This window comes from Ornithorhynchus anatinus, chromosome 7 (genome assembly GCF_004115215.2).
Source record: "Ornithorhynchus anatinus isolate Pmale09 chromosome 7, mOrnAna1.pri.v4, whole genome shotgun sequence".
Lineage (NCBI taxonomy): Eukaryota > Metazoa > Chordata > Mammalia > Monotremata > Ornithorhynchidae > Ornithorhynchus > Ornithorhynchus anatinus.
The window spans coordinates 1-19,099 of NC_041734.1; the positions used below are offsets into that span (position 1 = coordinate 1).

General features: G+C 52.8%; 1 long non-coding RNA gene across 3 annotated transcripts; it reads right to left on the reverse strand.

Moving 5' to 3' along the window:
- Positions 1-1,662: 1,662 nt before the first annotated feature.
- LOC114813158 lies at positions 1,663-17,603 on the reverse strand. 3 transcript variants are annotated; one of them, XR_003760792.2, is made up of 5 exons: positions 17,574-17,603; positions 17,226-17,330; positions 3,432-3,476; positions 2,578-2,694; positions 1,663-2,367 (listed from the first exon to the last, which is right to left on the reverse strand). It is a non-coding gene; the product is annotated as an uncharacterized LOC114813158 (long non-coding RNA). The 3 variants fall into 3 exon arrangements; XR_003760791.2 differs by lacking the exons at positions 17,226-17,330; positions 17,574-17,603 and having other exon boundaries at positions 1,663-1,827; positions 3,432-3,716; XR_003760790.2 differs by lacking the exons at positions 17,226-17,330; positions 17,574-17,603 and having other exon boundaries at positions 3,432-3,716.
- Between the last annotated feature and the right edge of the window lie 1,496 nt (positions 17,604-19,099).

The window sequence follows — 19,099 nt, forward strand, 5'->3', positions numbered from 1 at the left end:
ATAGAAGTGAAACGACTTGCCTAAGGTCACCCGACAGACAAGTGGTGGAGAGGGGATTAGAACACATGATCTTCTGACCCCCAGGCCCATGATCTACCTGCTAAACCATGCCCTTTCTCCAAAACAAAGGGGCAAAACTCCCAAAAACTCTCAAAATCCCAAAAATTTAATCTGGGGTTTAATCTGGGGTTCAAGTTAACTCCCATAGCAGGTAAAGAACAGCTGGGATAAAAATGCAGGTCTTCTGACTCCCAGGGTTAGAGTCAGGATTAGAATTATGGTATATGCACATCAAAAATGTTGTCGGGGTGAGAGAGAGGTGAATAAAGGGTCCAAATCCAAGTGCAAGGGATAGCGTGGGAGTCAGTTCACACAGCAGGCAAGTGACAGACCTGGGATGCAAACCCAGAACCTCTGACTCCCAGGGCTGGACTCTTCCCACTCGATCATACTGCCAAAACCAGAGTTTTAGGAAAAGATCAAATGTGCTCTGCCCCTAGATTATGTCCCTTATGATATGTTTTGGTAGGCCAGAGTCTGAGGAGCTACACCTGGCTCTTTTGTACACCTTTAGCTGATTGTGCATTCAGTGGTTTAGCTCCATAAGGTGTAACTATTTCTATGCCAGCCTCCCCCCTTGTCATGGAAGCTCTTTTGATCCTAGGAACGTGTCATTTCTTTGTTTTTACTTCAAATGCTCAACTCAGTCCATCACACCCCATGGGTGTGCAGTAAGATACTCTACTACCATTGCAGATTTAAGTGTGTTGCACGCACCTGAAGGCCATTTAATTGATATAAACATTAAAAAGAACAAAAAATGATTTACATCTGAGCTATTTAGCACCATACTAACCACCTGTGTCACAGCTTTCACACACTGTTTTCTGCATTGAAGGCATAGCTTTGGTATGTTTACACATTCACACTCTAGCTTTCGTAGTAAGACTCTTACATTTGTGTGTTTCATTTTTCTGCGGCCAGAGCCCAGCAACCACAGACAGACCCCCTCCTTCGGGGTACGTCACCCTGTTCTTACCTTTCTTCCCCGTGATTGGGCCGTGAAGACCTAGACGGCAAGACTCAAATACAAGGTTAATGACCTAAAGCCCGATGATCAAGAGGAGAGGAGTTTCTGTTGGATGCGGAGGTGGATGGGCGACCTACGGCGGGTCGTGGGGTCCAGCACCACATTCTCTAAATATATGGCTGATATGTAAGTGTTTACTATGTGTCAGGTACCGTACTGAGCGCTGGAGTAGATAGGAGCCAATCAGGGTGGACGCGGTACCTCTCCCACGTGGGACTCACGATCTTAATCCCCCTTTCGCAGATGAGATAACCGATGAGAAGTGAAATGATTTGCTCAAGGTCACACAGCAGAGGAATGGCAGAGCCGGGACCAGAATCCAGGCCCTCATTCTATCCCCTAGGCCCCATTGCTTCTTTAAGGGGTTAGGGGTTCAGGCCTACCTGCTCTGCGCAGCCCTCGCCCACCTACGAGGAAGAATGTGGTAGACCCGTTCGCTGATCTGCAAAAATCTTGGTTGGGAAAGGAGCTCCCGTCCTGCCCATCATCAGACCCCACTCCTTAGGACAGCACAGACCCAATCCCTACACAAGAGAACACCAACAGGCCTGAGACTGGGGCTAAGACATTTTTATTCATTTTTCCCCATGTGCATGAGACCAGAGGGTCCCGAGGCCTTTCTCGGGGGGCTGCCGATGGCGTTCGGAGACGATCCCGGCGGACGTTCGGTGAACGTGGCTCTGGAGGTCTCGGCCAGGGGTATCGAGGAACGGTGAATCCGGCGCGTTCCGGGATGGCTGCCGGTGGATTCCGGAGCAAGACGGTCAGGCGGGCGGGCCGTGGGCCACAATTATGGGGTCACCGTTATATCTACCCATGACTTTATTTTGGTGGGGGCCGGGGTGGGAGTAGTGAGAGGAGATGAAGTCAAAGGAGGGAAAGGGCATGGGGGTGGAGGAAGGGGTGCTTGGGGAGAAATAGTCCCCAAGCATTGCCCTCCTCCATGCCCATCCCTCCCCATGACTGCCACCGTCCCCCCTGAGATCTCTCCCTCAGAAGGGTCAGGGGGCACCGAGTGGCAGTGCTGCAGGGAGTTCAGACCCACAATCCCACCTCTTCCTACCCTGTCCTCCCGCTCCCCCTCACCGTGCCACCTCTGCCGCCCCCCTGCAATACGAGGCCACGGAGATGGCCGCCGGTCCCAGATGCGGACACGATCGCACGACCCCACCGCCGCACACGGAAGCTCTCTCTCTCTCGGCCCCCATCTTCGCCTCGTTCTTCCCGGACACGGGGACGTCCGGGTCCGCTCTCAAGCCGGAGGGTACAAATGACCTCTAGGCAGATATTGAAGGTGAAGATCCAAGCGGAGGTGAAAGCCCTGATAGGGAGTCAGCCTGAAATTCCCTCGCCCATACAATTCATGCCACGCAGCGCCGGGAAGCTCTCCTCCTCTGGAAGTCTTCTCTGACCCCTCCCATCTCGGCCCAGGGAGAAGCCATCTTCTAAAGGGAATTAGAATATTCAGGGAAAAATCATTCACTTACACCAAATCCCCTGCTGAAAACAGTGGTTCGCTCTGGGCCCGACCCACAGCCGGAAGAATCCCACAGATCTGTCGGTTTCTCCTCGTTCATTCTGGGAGTCACGGTTGAACCCAGCATCTACAGAAAAGGCAAGAGAGACAGAGACTTTCTGGTGCCCGATGGGGCTGCAGATATACAGAGGATTGTCAACTCCTCGTGGACAGGGATTCTGTCTTTTGACTGTATTATACCTTCCCCGGTGCTCAGTTCGATGCTCTGCACACAAACACCCTTTGTGGATCGAGATCGGTTCGATAAAGGGATGCGTGGAATCCGATCACGCAGAAGTACTTAGGCTCGACTGAGCGTCGGACCCGTTTTAAAAACCAACTTCTTTAGAATAAGAGTAATAATAAATACTAATTTGGTATTTGTTAAGCACTTGCTATGTGCCAAGCACTGTTCTAAGCACTGGGGTAGATACGGGGTAATCAGATTGTCCCACATGAGGCTCACAGGCTTAATCCCCATTTTCCAGATGAGGTAACTGAGCAAAGAGAAGTGAAGTGACTTGCCCACAGTCACACAGCTGACAAGTGGCAGAGTCAGGATTTGAACCCATGACCTCTGACTCCCAAGCCCTTGATCTTTCCAGTGAGCCATGCTATTGACTCAAGTGATATGGGGTTGAGGGAGGAGTGAATAAAGGGAGCGCAGGTATTGAATCGACATGTTACAGGTTAAGAAACTGAGGCAGAGCTGGGATGAGAACCCAGGTCCTCCACAATGCCCAGGCCTGCTCAGCGACACTGCCCAAACCCAAGTTTTAAGAAAAGATAAAAAGCACCCTGCCCCAGAGTGATGCCGATTCTAACCTGTTCAGTAGGCTCAGAGTCCGAGGTACACGCTCCATCTGGTCACTGCAAAGATAGTAGACCGGTGGGAACGATATAGTTGGAGACTCTTCCGGTGATCATCTCTGACTGAGCGGGAAGCTCTTGCACCTGTTGAGCCTCAAATGTGGCTAAGCCCCAAACCCAAGGGTAGAGTCCAACCGAGGGGAAAGTGACAAAGCCAAAGCCATCTTCACTCTCCCTAGAGCCCGGGCACAAATATGCAACTGAGAGAATCGATTCCCAAGGTTCTGAAGCCAGTCCCCCATTTTCCTGGCACCCAAATTTTTCTCACTCTGCCCGATACTCAGGCCACACAGACCCAACTGGGAGAGTTATATATGAGGTTCATGGCATTAGGCCAGCCCCCCTTTTGCTTGCACCCATACTTTTATCATTCTTCCCGGTGCTGTGAAGATACAAATGGGAAGACTCAAATCTGGAGTTTGGGGAATGAATAATAATGTTGGTATTTGTTAAGCGCTTACTATGTGCAGAGCACTGTTCTAAGCACTGGGGTAGATATAGGGTCATCAGGTTGTCCCACGTGAGGCTCACAGTTAATCCCCATTTTACAGATGAGGTACCTGAGGCACAGAGAAGTGAAGTGACTTGCCCACAGTCACACAGCTGACAAGTGGCAGAGCCAGGATTCGAACCCAGGACCTCTGACTCCCAAGCCCGGACTTTTTCCACTGAGCCACGCTGCCAGGCCCCCTTTCGCTGGCACTCCTATTTCACTGGTTTTGGGCCATGAAGACCCAAATGGGAAAAATGAAGTCTGGGGTTCGTGGCCTGAAGTCAGTCCCCACTTTTGCTGGCACACATGTCATTTTTATTCTTCTCAATGCCTGGGCTATGAAGACCAAAATAGAAACACTCAAATACAGGATCTGTGGCATGAAGTCAGCTCTCCGTTTTGCTAGCACTCATGTTACTATTGCTCTTTCCGGCGTTGGGGCCACGGAGACCCAAATGGGAACACTTACATCTGGGGTTCGTGGTGTGAATCCGGCTCACATTTTGCCAGTACTCACAAGATCTGTTGCCTTTATGTCTGGGCCGTGAAGACCCAATTGGAAAGACGTGAATATGGGACTCGTGGCATGAAGCCAGTACCCTGTTTTGCCAAAACCCATGTTATTATCAAGCTTTCAAATGCCTGGGCTGTGAAAACCCTAAAGGGAGTCAAATCTGGGCTTCATTTCATGAAACCACACCCTCTTTTGCCACCATTCATTTTTATTGTTTTTCTCAGTATCTGGGCCTTGAAGACCCAAATGGGAAGACTCAAATCAGGAGTTCAGGGCGTGAAGCCATGCCCCCTTTTACATGCATTAATATTTCTCTCTCCCCGATACCCGGGCCATAATGATCCAATAATAGAGTCAAATATAGGGTTCACAACTTTAAGCCAGTATCTCCCTTTTGCTGGCATGTTTTTATTGTTCATTCCGGTGCCCTGGCCATTAAAAGACCCAAATGAAACTACTCAAATCTGGAGTTCGCGGTATGAAGCCAGATCCCCTTTTGCTGGCACCCAAATTTTTAAATTTTTCTCCCCAGTGCCCAGGTCACGAAGACCCAGATGGAAAGACTCAAATCTTGGGGTCATGGCATGAGGCCACTACCCCTTTTTGCCAGCACTCACATTTTATTATTTTCTCTGATGCCCAGGATACAAAAAACCAAATGGGAAGACTCAAATCTGGGGTTTATAGCCTGAAGCCAGTCCCTGCTATCTTTACTGTTGTTCCCAGTGCCTGAGCCTTGAAGACCCAAGTAGGAAGGTTCATATCTGGGATTCGTGGCAGGAAGACAAGACCCTTTTGCTAGTATCCACATTTTCTCTCTCCCCCTGGTACGTGGGCCATGAAGACCCAATAAGAAATAAAATCTGGGCTGCATGGCAATGAAGCCACACCCTCTTTTACCAGCACTCATTTTTATTGTTCTTCCCAGTGCCCAAGCAATGAAGACCCAAATGGGAAGACTCAAATCTGGGGTTTGTGGCACAAAGCCAGTCCCCACTTTTGCCAGCATCCATCTTTTCATTGTTCTTCCCGGTACCTCGGCCATGAAGACCCAAATTGAAAGACTTAAATCTGGGGTTCACGGCATGAAGCCAGTTCCCCCTTTGCCAGCAGCCATACTTTCACTGTTTTTCCTGGCACCGGTGTCATGAAGACCCAAATGGGAAGACTCAAACCGAGGGGCTTGTGGCATGAAGCCAGTCTCCTCTTTTGCCGGCATCCATATTTTCACTGCTTTTCCTGGCACTGGGGTCATGAAGACCCAATGGGAAGACTCAAATTGGGGGTTTGTGGCATGAAGCCACGTTTCCCATTTTGCCAGCACCCATATTTGTAATTACTCTTCCCAGCACCTGGGCCATGAAGACCCAATAAGGGAATAAAATCTGGACTGCATGGCATGAAGCTACACCCTCTTTTACCAGCACTCATTTTTATTGTTCTTCCCAGTGCCCGAGCAATGAAGACCCAAATGGGAAGACTCAAATCTGGGGTTTGTGGCACGAAGCCAGTCCCCACTTTTGTCGGCATCCATCTTTTCACTGTTCTTCCCGGCACCTCAGCCATGAAGACCCATATTGGAAGACTTAAATCTGGGGTTTGTGGCATGAAGCCAGTTCCCCCTTTGCCGGCAGCCATACTTTCACTGTTTTTCCTGGCACCCAGAATCACTGAAGACCAAATGGGAAGACTCAAACCGAGGGGTTTGTAGCATGAAGCCAGTCCCCTCTTTTGCCAGCATCCATATTTTCACTGCTTTTCCTGGCACGGGGTCATGAAGACCCAATGGGAAGTCTCAAATTGGGGTTGTGGCATGAAGCCACATTTCCCATTTTGCCAGCACCCATATTTGTAATTACTTTCCAGCACCTGAGCCATGAAGACCCAAAAGGGAATAAAATCTGGACGGCATGCATGAAGCCACACCCTCTTTTACCAGCACTCATTTTATTGTCTTCCCGGTGCCCCGAGCAATGAGACCCAAATGGGAAGACTCAAATCTGGGGTTTGTGGCATGAAGCAGTCCCCACTTTTGCCGCATCCCATCTTTTCACTGTTCTTCCCGGTACCCTCGGCATGAAGACCCATATTGGAAGACTTAAATCTGGGGTTCACGGCATGAAGCAGTTCCCCCTTTGCCGGCAGCCATACTATTCACTGTTTTTCCTGGCACCGGAGTCATGAAGACCCAAATGGGAAGACTCAAACTGGGGAGTCTGTGGCATGAAGCCAGTTCCCCCTTTGCCAACATCCATATTTTCACTGTTTTTTCTGGCACCGGGGTCAAGAAGACCCAAAAGGGAAGACTCAAATTGGGGAGTCTGTGGCATGAAGCCAGCTTCCCCTTTTGCCAGCACCCATATTTGTAATACTCTTCCCAGCACCTGGGCCATGAAGACCCAATAAGGGAATAAATCTGGACTGCATGGCATGAAGCTACACCCTCTTTTACCAGCACTCATTTTTATTGTTCTTCCCCAGTGCCCGAGCAATTGGAGACCCAAATGGAAGACTCAAATCTGGGGTTTGTGGCACGAAGCCAGTTCCCGACTTTTGCCGGGCATCCATCTTTTCGACTGTTCTTCCCGGCACCTCAGCCATGAAGACCCATATTGGAAGACTTAAATCTGGGGTTTGTGGCATGAAGCCAGTTCCCCCTTTGCCGGCAGCCATACTTTCACTGTTTTTCCTGGCACCAGAATCATGAAGACCCAAATGGGAAGACTCAAACCGAGGGGTTTGTAGCATGAAGCCAGTCCCCTCTTTTGCCAGCATCCATATTTTCACTGCTTTTCCTGGCACCGGGGTCATGAAGACCCAGTGGGAAGTCTCAAATTGGGGTTTGTGGCATGAAGCCACATTTCCCATTTTGCCAGCACCCATATTTGTAATTACCCTTCCCAGCACCTGAGCCATGAAGACCCAAAAAGGGAATAAAATCTGGACTGCATGGCATGAAGCCACACCCTCTTTTACCAGCACTCATTTTTATTGTTCTTCCCGGTGCCGAGCAATGAAGACCCAAATGGGAAGACTCAAATCTGGGGTTTGTGGCACGAAGCCAGTCCTCACTTTTGTCGGCATCCATCTTTTCACTGTCTTCCCGGCACCTCAGGCCATGAAGACCCATATGGAAGACTTAAATCTGGGGTTTGTGGCATGAAGCCAGTTCCCCCTTTGCCGGCAGCCATACTTTCACTGTTTTTCCTGGCACCAGGCTCATGAAGACCCAAATGGGAGACTCAAACCGAGGGTTTGTGGCATGAAGCCAGTCCCCTCTTTTGCCGGCATCCATATTTTCACTTTTTTTCCTGGCACCGGGGTCAAGAAGACCCAAAAGGGAAGGCTTAAATTGGTGAGTCTGTGGCATGAAGCCACATTTCCCATTTTGCCAGCACCCATATTTGTAATTACTCTTGCCCAGCACCTGAGCCATGAAGACCCAAAAAGGGATAAAATCTGGACTGCATGGCATGAAGCCACACCCTCTTTACCAGGCACTCATTTTTATTGTTCTTCCCGGTGCCCAAGCAATGAAGACCCAAATGGGAAGACTCAAGATCTGGGTTTGTGGCATGAAGCCAGTCCCCACTTTTGCCGGCATCCATCTTTTCACTGTTCTTCCCGGTACCTCGTCCATGAAGACCCATATTGGAAGACTTAAATCTGGGGTTCACGGCATGAAGCCAGTTCCCCCTTTGCCGGCAGCCATACTATCACTGTTTTTCCTGGCACCGGAGTCATGAAGACCCAAATGAGAAGACTCAAACCGAGGGGTTTGTGGCATGAAGCCAGTCCCTCTTCTGCCGGCATCCATAATTTCACTGCTTTTCCTGGCACCGGGGTCATGAAGACCCAATGGGAAGTCTCAAATTGGGGGTTTGTGGCATGAAGCCACGTTTCCCATTTGCCAGCACCCATATTTGTAATTACTCTTCCCAGCACCTGGGCCATGAAGACCCAATAAGGGAATAAAATCTGGACTGCATGGCATGAAGCTACACCCTCTTTTACCAGCACTCATTTTATTGTTCTTTCCCAGTGCCCGAGCAATGGAGACCCAAATGGGAAGACTCAAATGCTGGGGTTTGTGGCATGAAGCCAGTCCCCACTTTTGCCGCATCCATCTTTTCACTGTTCTTCCCGGGTACCTCGGCCATGAAGACCCATATTGGAAGACTTAAATCTGGGGTTTGTGGCATGAAGCCAGTTCCCCCTTTGCCGGCAGCGCATACTTTCAACTGTTTTTCCTGGCAGCCAGAATCATGAGAACCCAAATGGGAAGACTCAAACCGAGGGGTTTGTAGCATGAAGCCAGTCCCCTCTTTTTGCCAAGCATCCATATTTTCACTGCTTTTCCTGCACCGGGGTCATGAAGACCCAATGGGGAAGTCTCAAATTGGGGTTTGTGGCATGAAGCCACATTTCCCATTTGGCCAGCACCCATATTTGTAATTACTCTTCCCAGCACCTGAGGGCGCATGAAGACCCAAAAAGGGAATAAATCTGGACTGCATGGCATGAAGCCACACCCTCTTTTACCAGCACTCATTTTTATTGTTCTTCCCGGTGCCCGAGCAATGAAGACCCAAATGGGAAACTCAATCTGGGGTTTGTGGCATGAAGCCAGTCCCCACTTTGCCGGCATGCGCATCTTTTCACTGTTTCTTCCCGGTACCTCGGCCATGAAGACCCATATTGGAAGACTTAAATCTGGGGTTTGTGCATGAAGCGCAGTCCCCACTTTTGCCGGCATCCATCTTTTCAACTGTTCTTCCCGTACCTCGCCATGAAGACCCATATTGGAAGACTTAAATCTGGGGTTTGTGGCATGAAGCCAGTTCGCCCCTTTGCCGGCAGCCATACTATCACTGTTTTCCTGGCACCAGAGTCATGAAGACCCAAATGGGGAAGACTCAAACCGAAGGGGTTTGTAGCATGAAGCCAGTCCCCTCTTTTGCCAGCATCCATATTTTCACTGCTTTTCCTGGCACCGGGGTCATGAAGACCCAATGGGAAGTCTCAAATTGGGGGTTTGTGGCATGAAGCCACGTTAAACATTTTGCCAGCACCCATATTTGTAATTACTCTTCCCAGCACCTGAGCCATGAAGACCCAAAAAGGGAATAAAATCTGGACTGCATGGCATGAAGCCACACCCTCTTTTACCAGCACTCATTTTTATTGTTCTTCCCGGTGCCCGAGCAATGAAGACTCAAATGGGAAGACTCAAATCTGGGGTTTGTGGCATGAAGCCAGTCCCCACTTTTGCCGGCATCCATCTTTTCACTGTTCTTCCCGGTACCTCGGCCATGAAGACCCAACTGGGAAGACTCAAATCTGGGGTTTGTGGCATGAAGCCAGTTCTCACTTTTGCCAGCATCCATCTTTTCACTGTTCTTCCCAGGAACTCGGCCAAGAAGACCCAAATTGGAAGACAAATCTGGGGTTCATGGCATGAAGCCAGTTCCCCCTTTGCCAGCAGCCACATTTTCACTTTTTCCTGGCACCGGGCTCATGAAGACCCAAATGGGAAGACTCCTATTGGGGGGCTTGTGGCATGAAGCCAGTCCCCCCTTTTGCCGGTATCCATATTGTCACTGTTTTTCCTGGCACCGTAGTCATGAAGACCTCAACGGGAAGACCCAAATCTGAGGTTTGTGGCTTGAAGCCAGTACCCCCATATGGCTCTTACCAGCACCTGGGCCATGAAGACCCAAGTGGAAAGACTCAAATATTGTGTTTGTGGCATGAAGCCAGTACCTCTCTTGCTGGCACCCATAATTTTAGTGTTCCTCCTTGCACCCGGCCCATGAAGACCCTAAAGGGGAAATCAAGTCTGGGATTTGTGGCATGAAGCCAGGTCTCCTTTTTCCCAGCACCCAGATTTTAATTGTTCTTCCAGTCATGAGGCCACAAAGACCGTAATGGAAAGACTAATCTGGGGTTTGTGGCAAAAAGCCAGCCCCATTTTTTCAGTCATTCTGACCAATGACTAGACCTTGAAGGCTCACGTGGTCAAACAGGTCCAACGTAGTGATGGCCCAGGCCCGGGGCGGGTTCACGGAGTCAGACAGGGCCATGGTCCAGCATCAAGGCAGCCCTTCCCCAAGGGAGCTCAGGATGGCAAACAGGCCCATCGTCAGTGGCGGTGGCCCTGCCCCTCGGTGCGGTGGCGGGGGGCTCACAGTGCCAGACAGGCACAACATTTAAGCGGCCCTGCCCTGGGAGGGTTCTCAAAGTGGCACAAAGACACAACATCATGGCAGCCCGGCCCCCAAGGAGCTCAGAGTAACATGCAGGCCCATTGTCAGTGGTGGTGGCCCTGCCCCTCGGTGCGATGCAGTGCAGGGGGCTCACGGTGCCAGACAGGCACAGTGCTGCAGCGGCCCTGCCCCGGGGTAGGGGTGCTCAGAGTGTCAGAAAGACAACATCATGGCAACCCAGCCCCCAGGGAGCTCAGAGGGTCACACGGGCCCATCGTCAGTGGCGGCAGCCCTGTCCCTCGGTGCGGTGCGAGGGGGTCACGGTGTCACACGGGCACAACGCTGCAGTGGCCCTGCCCCGGGGGGTGCTCAGAGTATCGAACGGGCACAACATCATAGCAGCCCGGCACCCTGGGGGCTCAGAGAGTCAGACAGGCCCATTGTCAGTGGCGGTGGCCCTGCCTCTCGGTGAGGGATCGGAGGCTCACAGTACCAGAAAGGCACAACGTTACAGTGGCCCTGCCCCACGGGGGTGCTCAGAGTGTCAAATGGGCACAACATCACGGCAGCCCAGCCTCCAGGGAGCTCAGAGTATCAAATGGGCCCATTGTCAGTGGCAGTGGCCCTGCCTCTCGGTGCGGTGTAGTGCCAGGGGTTCACGGTGCCAGACAGGCACAATGCTGTGGCGGCCCTGCCCCGGGGTGGTGCTCAGAGTGTCAAAAAGACACAACATCATGGCAGCCCGGCCCCCAGGGAGCTCAGAGGGTCACACAGGCTCATTGTCAGTGGCGGCAGCCCTGTCCCTCGGTGCAGTGCGAGGGGGTCACGGTGTCACATAGGCACAACCCTGCAGGGGCCCTGCCCCGGGGGGTGCTCAGAGTGTCAAACGGGAACAACATCACGGCAGCCCAGCCCCCAGGGAGCTCAGAGTATCAAATGGGCCCATTGTCAGTGGCAGTGGCCCTGCCTTTCGGTGCGGTGTAGTGCCAGGGGTTCACGGTGCCAGACAGGCACGATGCTGTGGTGGCCCTGCCCCGGGGTGGTGCTCAGAGTGTCAAAAAGACACAACATCATGGCAGCCCGGCCCCCAGAGAGCTCAGAGGGTCACACAGGCCCATTTTCAGTGGCGGTGGCCCTGCCTCTCGGTACGGTGCGAGGGGCTCACAGTACCAGACAGGCACAAAGTTGCAGCGGCCCTTCCCCAGGGTGGGGTGCTCAGAGTGTCAAAAAGACACAACATTATGGCAGCCGGGCCCCCAGGGAGCTCAGAGGATCACACGGGCCCATTGTCAGCGGTGGCAGCCCTGCCCCACGGTGCGGTGTGAGGTGGTCACAGTGCCACATAGGCACAACCCTGCAGTGGCCCTGCCCCAGGGGGGTGCTCAGAATGTTTAACAGGAACAACATCATGGCAGCCCGGCACCCTGGGGGCTCAGAGGGTCAAACAGGCCCATCGTCAGTGGCGGAGGCCCTGCCACTCGGTGAGGGTTGGGAGGCTCACAGTACCAGACAGGCACAATGTTACAGTGGCCCTGTCCCGGGGGGGTGCTCAGAGTGTCAAACAGGAACAACATCATGGCAGCCCGGCCCCAGGGAGCTCAGAGTATCAGACGGGCCCATTGTCACTGGCGGTGGCCCTGCCTCTCGGTGCGGTGCAGTGCCGGGGGTTCACAGTGCCACATAGGCACAATGCTGTGGCGGCCCTGCCCCGGGGGGGTGCTCAGAGTGTCACAAAGACACAACATCATGGCAGCCCGGCCCCCAGGGAGCTCAGAGGGTCACACGGGCCCATTGTCAGCGGCGGCAGCCCTGTCCCTCGATGCGGTGCGAGGGGGTCGCGGTGTCACACGGGCACAACGCTGCAGCGGCCCTGCCCCGGGGGGGTGCTCAGAGTATCAAACAGACACAACATCATGGCAGCCCGGCACCCCGGGGGCTCAGAGGGTCACACAGGCCCATTGCCAGTGGCGGCATCCCCGCCCCTCGCTGTGATGTGGGCGTCTCACAGTGTCACACGGGCCCAGAGCCGTGGCGGCCTAACCCTACTCACGATGTCGGACACTCGTACATTCATTCATTCAATCGTACTTATTGGGTGTTTACTGTGTGCAGAGCACTGTACTAAACACTAGGGAGTGTACAATATAACAATAAGCAGATGCATTCCCTGCCCACAGTGAGTTTACAGTCTAGAGATAAACTGGTCTGGCACTGGCATAGTAAGCTTAAGGACCTGGCAGCCCCGCCCCAGGTGGCTGCTCAATGTGTCAGGGCATCGTCACAGCAGCCCTCTCTCCGGGGGATCAGACTGACCCATTGTCGGTCACGGGGGCCCTGTCTCTCGGTGCGTAGTCCAGGGCTGGGGGGTAGCTCACAGTGTGAGACGGGCAAAACGTGCGGCGGGGCTCAAAGTGTCGAGGAGTAGCACGGGTCCGAGGCACGAAGCCAGCCTCCTTTTGCTGACTAGCATTTTTAGTGTGCTTCCTGGCATCCGGGTCGGGAAGATCCAAATGGGTACCGTCGAAACGGCACTCCTGTTATTTTTCTTCCCGGTGCCTGGGCGACAGAGACCCAATGGCAAGACTCAATCTAGGGTTCATGGCATGAAGCCACTACCCCCTTTTGCTGGCATCCAAATTTTAAAATCATCATCCCCGGTGCCCAGGCCATAAAGACCCAAATGGGAAGACTCAAATCTGGGGTTCATGGCATGAAGCCATTCTCCGCTTTTGCCGGCACCCCCATCTTTAGTATTGTATCCGCTGCCTGGGCCGTAAAGACCCAGATGGGAAGACGCAAATTTGGGATTTGTGGCATGAAGCCAATCCCCCCATATTTGTTGTTCCCAGTGCCTGGGCCACGAAGACCCAAATGGGAAGATTAAAATCCGGGATTCCTGGCATGAAGCCACTACCCCTTTTGCCGGCACCCATATCTTGTTGTTCCCAGTGCCTGAGCCATGAAGACCCAAATGGGAAGAGTCAAATCTGGGGTTCATGGCATGAAGCCAATCCCCACATTTTGCCAGCACTTATATCTTTATTGTTGTTCCCAGTTCCTGTGCCATGAAGACCCACATGGGAAGATTAAAATCTGGGGTTTGTGGCATGAAGCCACTACCCCCTTTTGCCGGCACCAAGATTTTTCAGTTATTCTTGCCAGTGCCTGGGCCATGAAGACCCAAATGGGAAGACTCAAATCTGGGGTTCTTGGCATGAAGCCAGTCCCCCCATTTTACCGGCACCCATATTTTCATTGTTCTTCCCAGCAACTGGGCCATGAAGACCCAGACGGGAACACTAAAGTCTGGGGTTCTTGGCATGAAGCCAGTCCCCCACTTCTGCCGGCACCCATATTTTCATTGTTCTTCCCAGCACCTGGGCCATGAAGACCCAGATGGGAACACTAAAATCTGGGGTTCTTGGCATGAAGCCAGTCCCCCCATTTTTTGCCGGCATCCATATTTTCATTGGTCTTCCCAGAAAGTCTGGGCCATGAAGACCCAAATGGGAACACTAAAATCAGGGGTTCTTGGCATGAAGCCAGTCCCCCCGTTTTTGCCACCATCTATATTTTCATTGGTCTTCCTAAAGCCTGGGCCATGAAGACCCAAATGAGAACATTGAAATCTGGGGTTCTTGGCATGAGGCCAGGACCCCTTTTGCTGGCACTCAGATTTTCATTTTTCCTCCCAGCACCTGGTCCATGAAGACCCAAATGGGAACATTGAAATCTGGGGATTTCGGCGTGAAGCCTGTCCCCCACTTTTGCCGGCACCCATGTATGTTTTCATTGTTTTTCCCAGTGCCTGGGCCATGAAGACCCAAAATGGGAAGACGGAAATGTGGGCTTTGGGACATGAAGCCAGTCCCCATTTTTGAGGGCACCCATGCTGTCATTCTTCCCGGGGCCTGGGCAAGGAAGACCTAAAACTGGGGCTCATGACATCAAGCTCACCCCTTTTCTCTGGCATCCAGATTTCTGTTTCTTCTTCCCAGCGCTCGGGTCAACAGGAACCAAATGGGAAGATTAAGGCCAGCCCCTTTTGCTACCACCCATATTTTTAAGCATTCTTCCCGGCACCCAAGTCCTCAAGACTTACATTACACAGGCACAACATTGCTATGGCCCTGCCCTCGAGGGCTCATAGTGTCACAAAGATACGTCACGGCGGCTCTGCTCGGATGGGCTCAGTGTCACACGGGCAGAACATTTATGTGGCCCTGCCCTGGGTGTGGCGGGGGGACTTGCAGTGTCCGACGGGTCCAACGTTACTATGGCCCTGCCCTCTAGGGCTCACAGTGGCACAGGGGTATAACGTCATGGCGGCTCTGCTCTGGATGAGCTCACAGTGTCACACGGGCAGAACTATTTTTGGGGACCTGCCCTCGGGCAGGAGGAACTCACAGTATCCGACGGGTCCCCTGTTGCGGCGGCCCTGCTCTCGAGGGCTCACAGTGTCACACGGGTACAATGTCACAACGGCTCTGCCCTGGAGGGGCTCACAGTGTCACATGGGCAGAATGTTTTGGGGGCCCTGGCCTTAGGAGGGGTCGGGGAAAGAAGCTAACAGTATCCGACGGGTCAAACGTTGTGGCGGCCCTGCCCTCGGGGGGCTCCCAGTGTCGCCCAGGGGTAACGTCACAGTGGCTCTGCCCCGGACGGCCTCACGGCTTCAGACCGCTCCACAGTCATGGCAGCCTCATCCTTGATAGCGGCGGGTGGGGAGGGGGCCGACGGCCACAGCCTGCCACCCTGCTCTCGGCGACCCTGCCTCAGGAGGTTCAGCGTGTCGACGGGTCCCAGGTTGTGGTGGTCCACCCTTAAGGGGGCTCACTGTGTGCGACAGAGAGCCCAGAACAGTACAGTAAGCACAGTTTTACATTAAGAGCGTTTAATAAGTGCACTTTGTGCTGAATCCTCCCAAAGGTTTAGGTCACACCAATCACCATCACTCCGCTTCAGAAGTTTACAAGTACTCTGCACACAGCTTGTGTGCAATGAATACCATGGATTCATTCTATTATACTCTCCCACAAGCTTAGTTCAGTGCCCTGCACATAAGTGCTCAGTAAATACTATCGACAACATCACGGCGGCTCTGCTCTGGATGGGGTCCCAATGTTACACGGGCACAACATTTTTGTGGCCCAGCCTTCCGGGGGCGTGGGAGGGACGCGACACTCGCAGTATCTGTCAGGTCCAACATTGCAGTGGCCCTGTCCTCGGGGGGGGTTCCCAGTGTCACCCAGGCGTAACGTCACCATCACGGCGGGTCTGCCCCGGACGGGTTCACGGCTTTAGACCACTCCACGTTCGTGGCAGCCTCGTCCTCGGTAGCGGCGGGTGGGGAGGGGGCCGACAGCCGTAGTTCACAGCCGGCCACCCCGCTCTCAGAGACCCTACCTCGGGGGGTTCTACGTTTCCGACGGGTCCCAGGCTGTGACGGTCCACCCTTAAGGGGGCTCGGTGTGTGCGACGGAGAGCTCAGAACACTTGAGTGAGCACGATTTTACATTGAGAGCATTTAATAAGTGCGGTTTTGTGCTAAACTTTTGGGAGGATTCAGCCTCAAACACCACACACATCACTGCGCTTCAGGAGTTTACAAGTACTCTGCAACACAGCATATGTGCAAGAAACACCATGGATTCATTGTATTGTGTTCTCCCACAGGCTTAGTTCAGTGTCCTGCACATATGGAATGTTCAGTAAAGTAGTACTGACTGTCACGGCGGCTCTGCTCTGGATGGGCTCACGGTGTCACATGGGCAGAACATTTTTGGGGCCCTGCCCTCGGGGGGGGTGGGACTCACAGTATCCGACGGGTCCAACATTGTGGCAGCCCTGTCCTCGGCGGCTCCCAGTGTTCACCCAGACAAGTCACGGTGGATCTGCCCTGGCTGGGCTCATAGCTTCGGAACACTCCACGGTTGCGGCAGGCTCGCTTTAGGTGGCGGCGGCTGGGGAGGGGGCCGCCGGCCACAGATCACGGCCTGCCACCCCACCCTCGGTGAGCCTGCCCTCGGGGTCCGGCGTGTCCGACGGGTCCAAGGTTGTGGCGGTCCACCCTTAAGGGGGCTCGCTGTGTGCGTCGGAGAACCCAGAGCAATGGAGGGAGCACAATCTTACATTAAGAGTACCGAGTAAGTGCATCTGTGGGCTAAACTTTTGGGAGGATTCAGCACAAACCACACATACCATCACTGAGCTTCAGGAGTTTACAAGTACTCTGCACAGAGCAGGCGTGCAATAAATACCATGGATTTCATTGTATTGTACGCGCACGATGCTTAGTTCAGTGCCCTGCAACATATAAAGTGCTCAATAAATACACTGACTGATTTGAAGAGACAAGCATTATCATTTTACAGCATTCGTCAAGTGCTTTATCCTTTGCAGGCACTGTAACTAAAGCGCTGGGATAGGCACAATCTATCAGGTTGGACACAATCCCGGTCACACGTGGGGCTCACGGTGTTAATCCCAGTTTTAGAGGTGACGGAACTGAGGCGGAGAGTAGCGGAGTGCCTTACCCGAGGTGACGCGGTAAACACGTGGCAAGAGCTGGGATTAGAACGCAGGTCCAGGTTCTAGCCACTAGACCACACTGCTTCTCTGTTGTCGGTAATTCTTTACAACTGGTTGGAAGACAAAAGGGTAAGAAGAGATAGAGCCGGAAACAGGCCCCCCCCACCCTCGCCCCGAGGAATGCAACACGACCTTTGCCCACACGCACAGGCTCCTCTCCCCTAACCGCCAAAGGGGTGGTACCCCCGAGTCCGGCCTCACAGCCACGGCAGGGGCAGCCCTCTCCGCCCTCGACCAGTACATGCCGGGCATCAGGCACCACTTTCGAGCTCTGGGTTCTTTGTTTACTGTACCTGTTAATAATAATGATGATGGCATTTCTTAAGCGGTATGTGCAAGCACTGTTCTAAGCGCTGGGAGGAATACAAGGTCAGCAGGTTGTCCCAGATGGTACTCAGTCTTAATCCCCTTTTCCAGATGAGGTAACTAAGGCACAGAGAAGTTATGGGGACTTGCCCAAAGTCACACAGCAGACAAGTGGCGGAGGCAGAATTAGAAACCCACGACCTCTGACTCCCAAGCCCGGGCTCTTTGCATTGAGCCATGTCGCTTCTCATGTTAAATGTTACCTGTTCCTTCAGGCACTTCTACTAAGCGTAAGGATAGATGCAAGTTAATTGGACTGTGTCCAACCTGATTATCTTGTTATCTACCCAGGACTTAGAACAATGCTTGACACATATTTTTATTAGATCATATCCCCACCTGGGACTCCCCTTCTTCATCCCCATTTTATAGATGAAGAAGCTGAGGCCCAAGAGCTGTGAAGTGACCTCACCCAAGGTCACCACAGCAGACAAGGGGCAGGCCTGGGTTTAGAATGCAGGTCCTTCTAACCCCCAGGCCCGTGGCCATAATCGAGTAGGCTCACGTTGCTCTCCCAGATGGAAAAGACAGCAACCCAGCTCTTTTATTAGCAGGACCAGGACTGATCGGACAACATCCCAAACACACAGAAGTGAGACGGACAGACAGACAGTGGAGCACTGCACCACCAAAATTCAGCCCACAGCCCATGAGTCCGTCAGTAAGGCGTCCTCTGTCCCCAGCCATTCGGTACCCTCGACCCCAGGTCTGGCAATCGCCAAAAAATCAGGCCTGACTTTCCCCGAGTCATCCGAACCCAAAACGTTCCCCGACCCAACCGGTAAGCCCTCCCTCAGCCCCAAACCAATCGGTCCCCCACATTCCTCCCCAGTTCCCCAACCCAAGCAATGTAAAAACATATTCACATCACTGGACACATCATAACCCATCAGCCACCCCGACATCCCTCCCTTGCCCCCCAGCATGTACACCCAAGTCATTTCTCAAACCCTGAAAGTGACCCCTCTCCCACCCCCTTCTCTGACCCACCAGCCCAACCCTAATAATCCTTCCCCACCTTTATCATCATCAGTACAACAGGCAACAGCAATCCCAAGCCCCCCCCTTAAAAAAAAAAAAGGAGAGGAGGTATAGCTGGAACAGCCAGAGCCCCCTCCTTACCTGGGCCCAGGGCAGGCCAAGCTCTGTCTCCTATCCTCTTGCAAACTGAGGCAGGCCACAATGAGGAGCCTTAAATAGGGCAGGAAGGACCAGTGCCGCTTCACCTCAATTAGAAGCACCTGGGTTGATGAGGGCTGGGGGCCTGGCTGGGTTGCCCTACAACACTGAAAACACTTGAGCTCAGGTCTGTTCTTTAACTCAAGGCCCGCAGAGGGCTCTGCCCCAAGTAGCTCTTTGTGGAGGTGGATTTGATCAATCAGTTAATCAATCAGTCATTCAAACGTATTTATTGAGTTCTTACCGTGTGCAGAGTGCTGCACTAAGAGCTTGG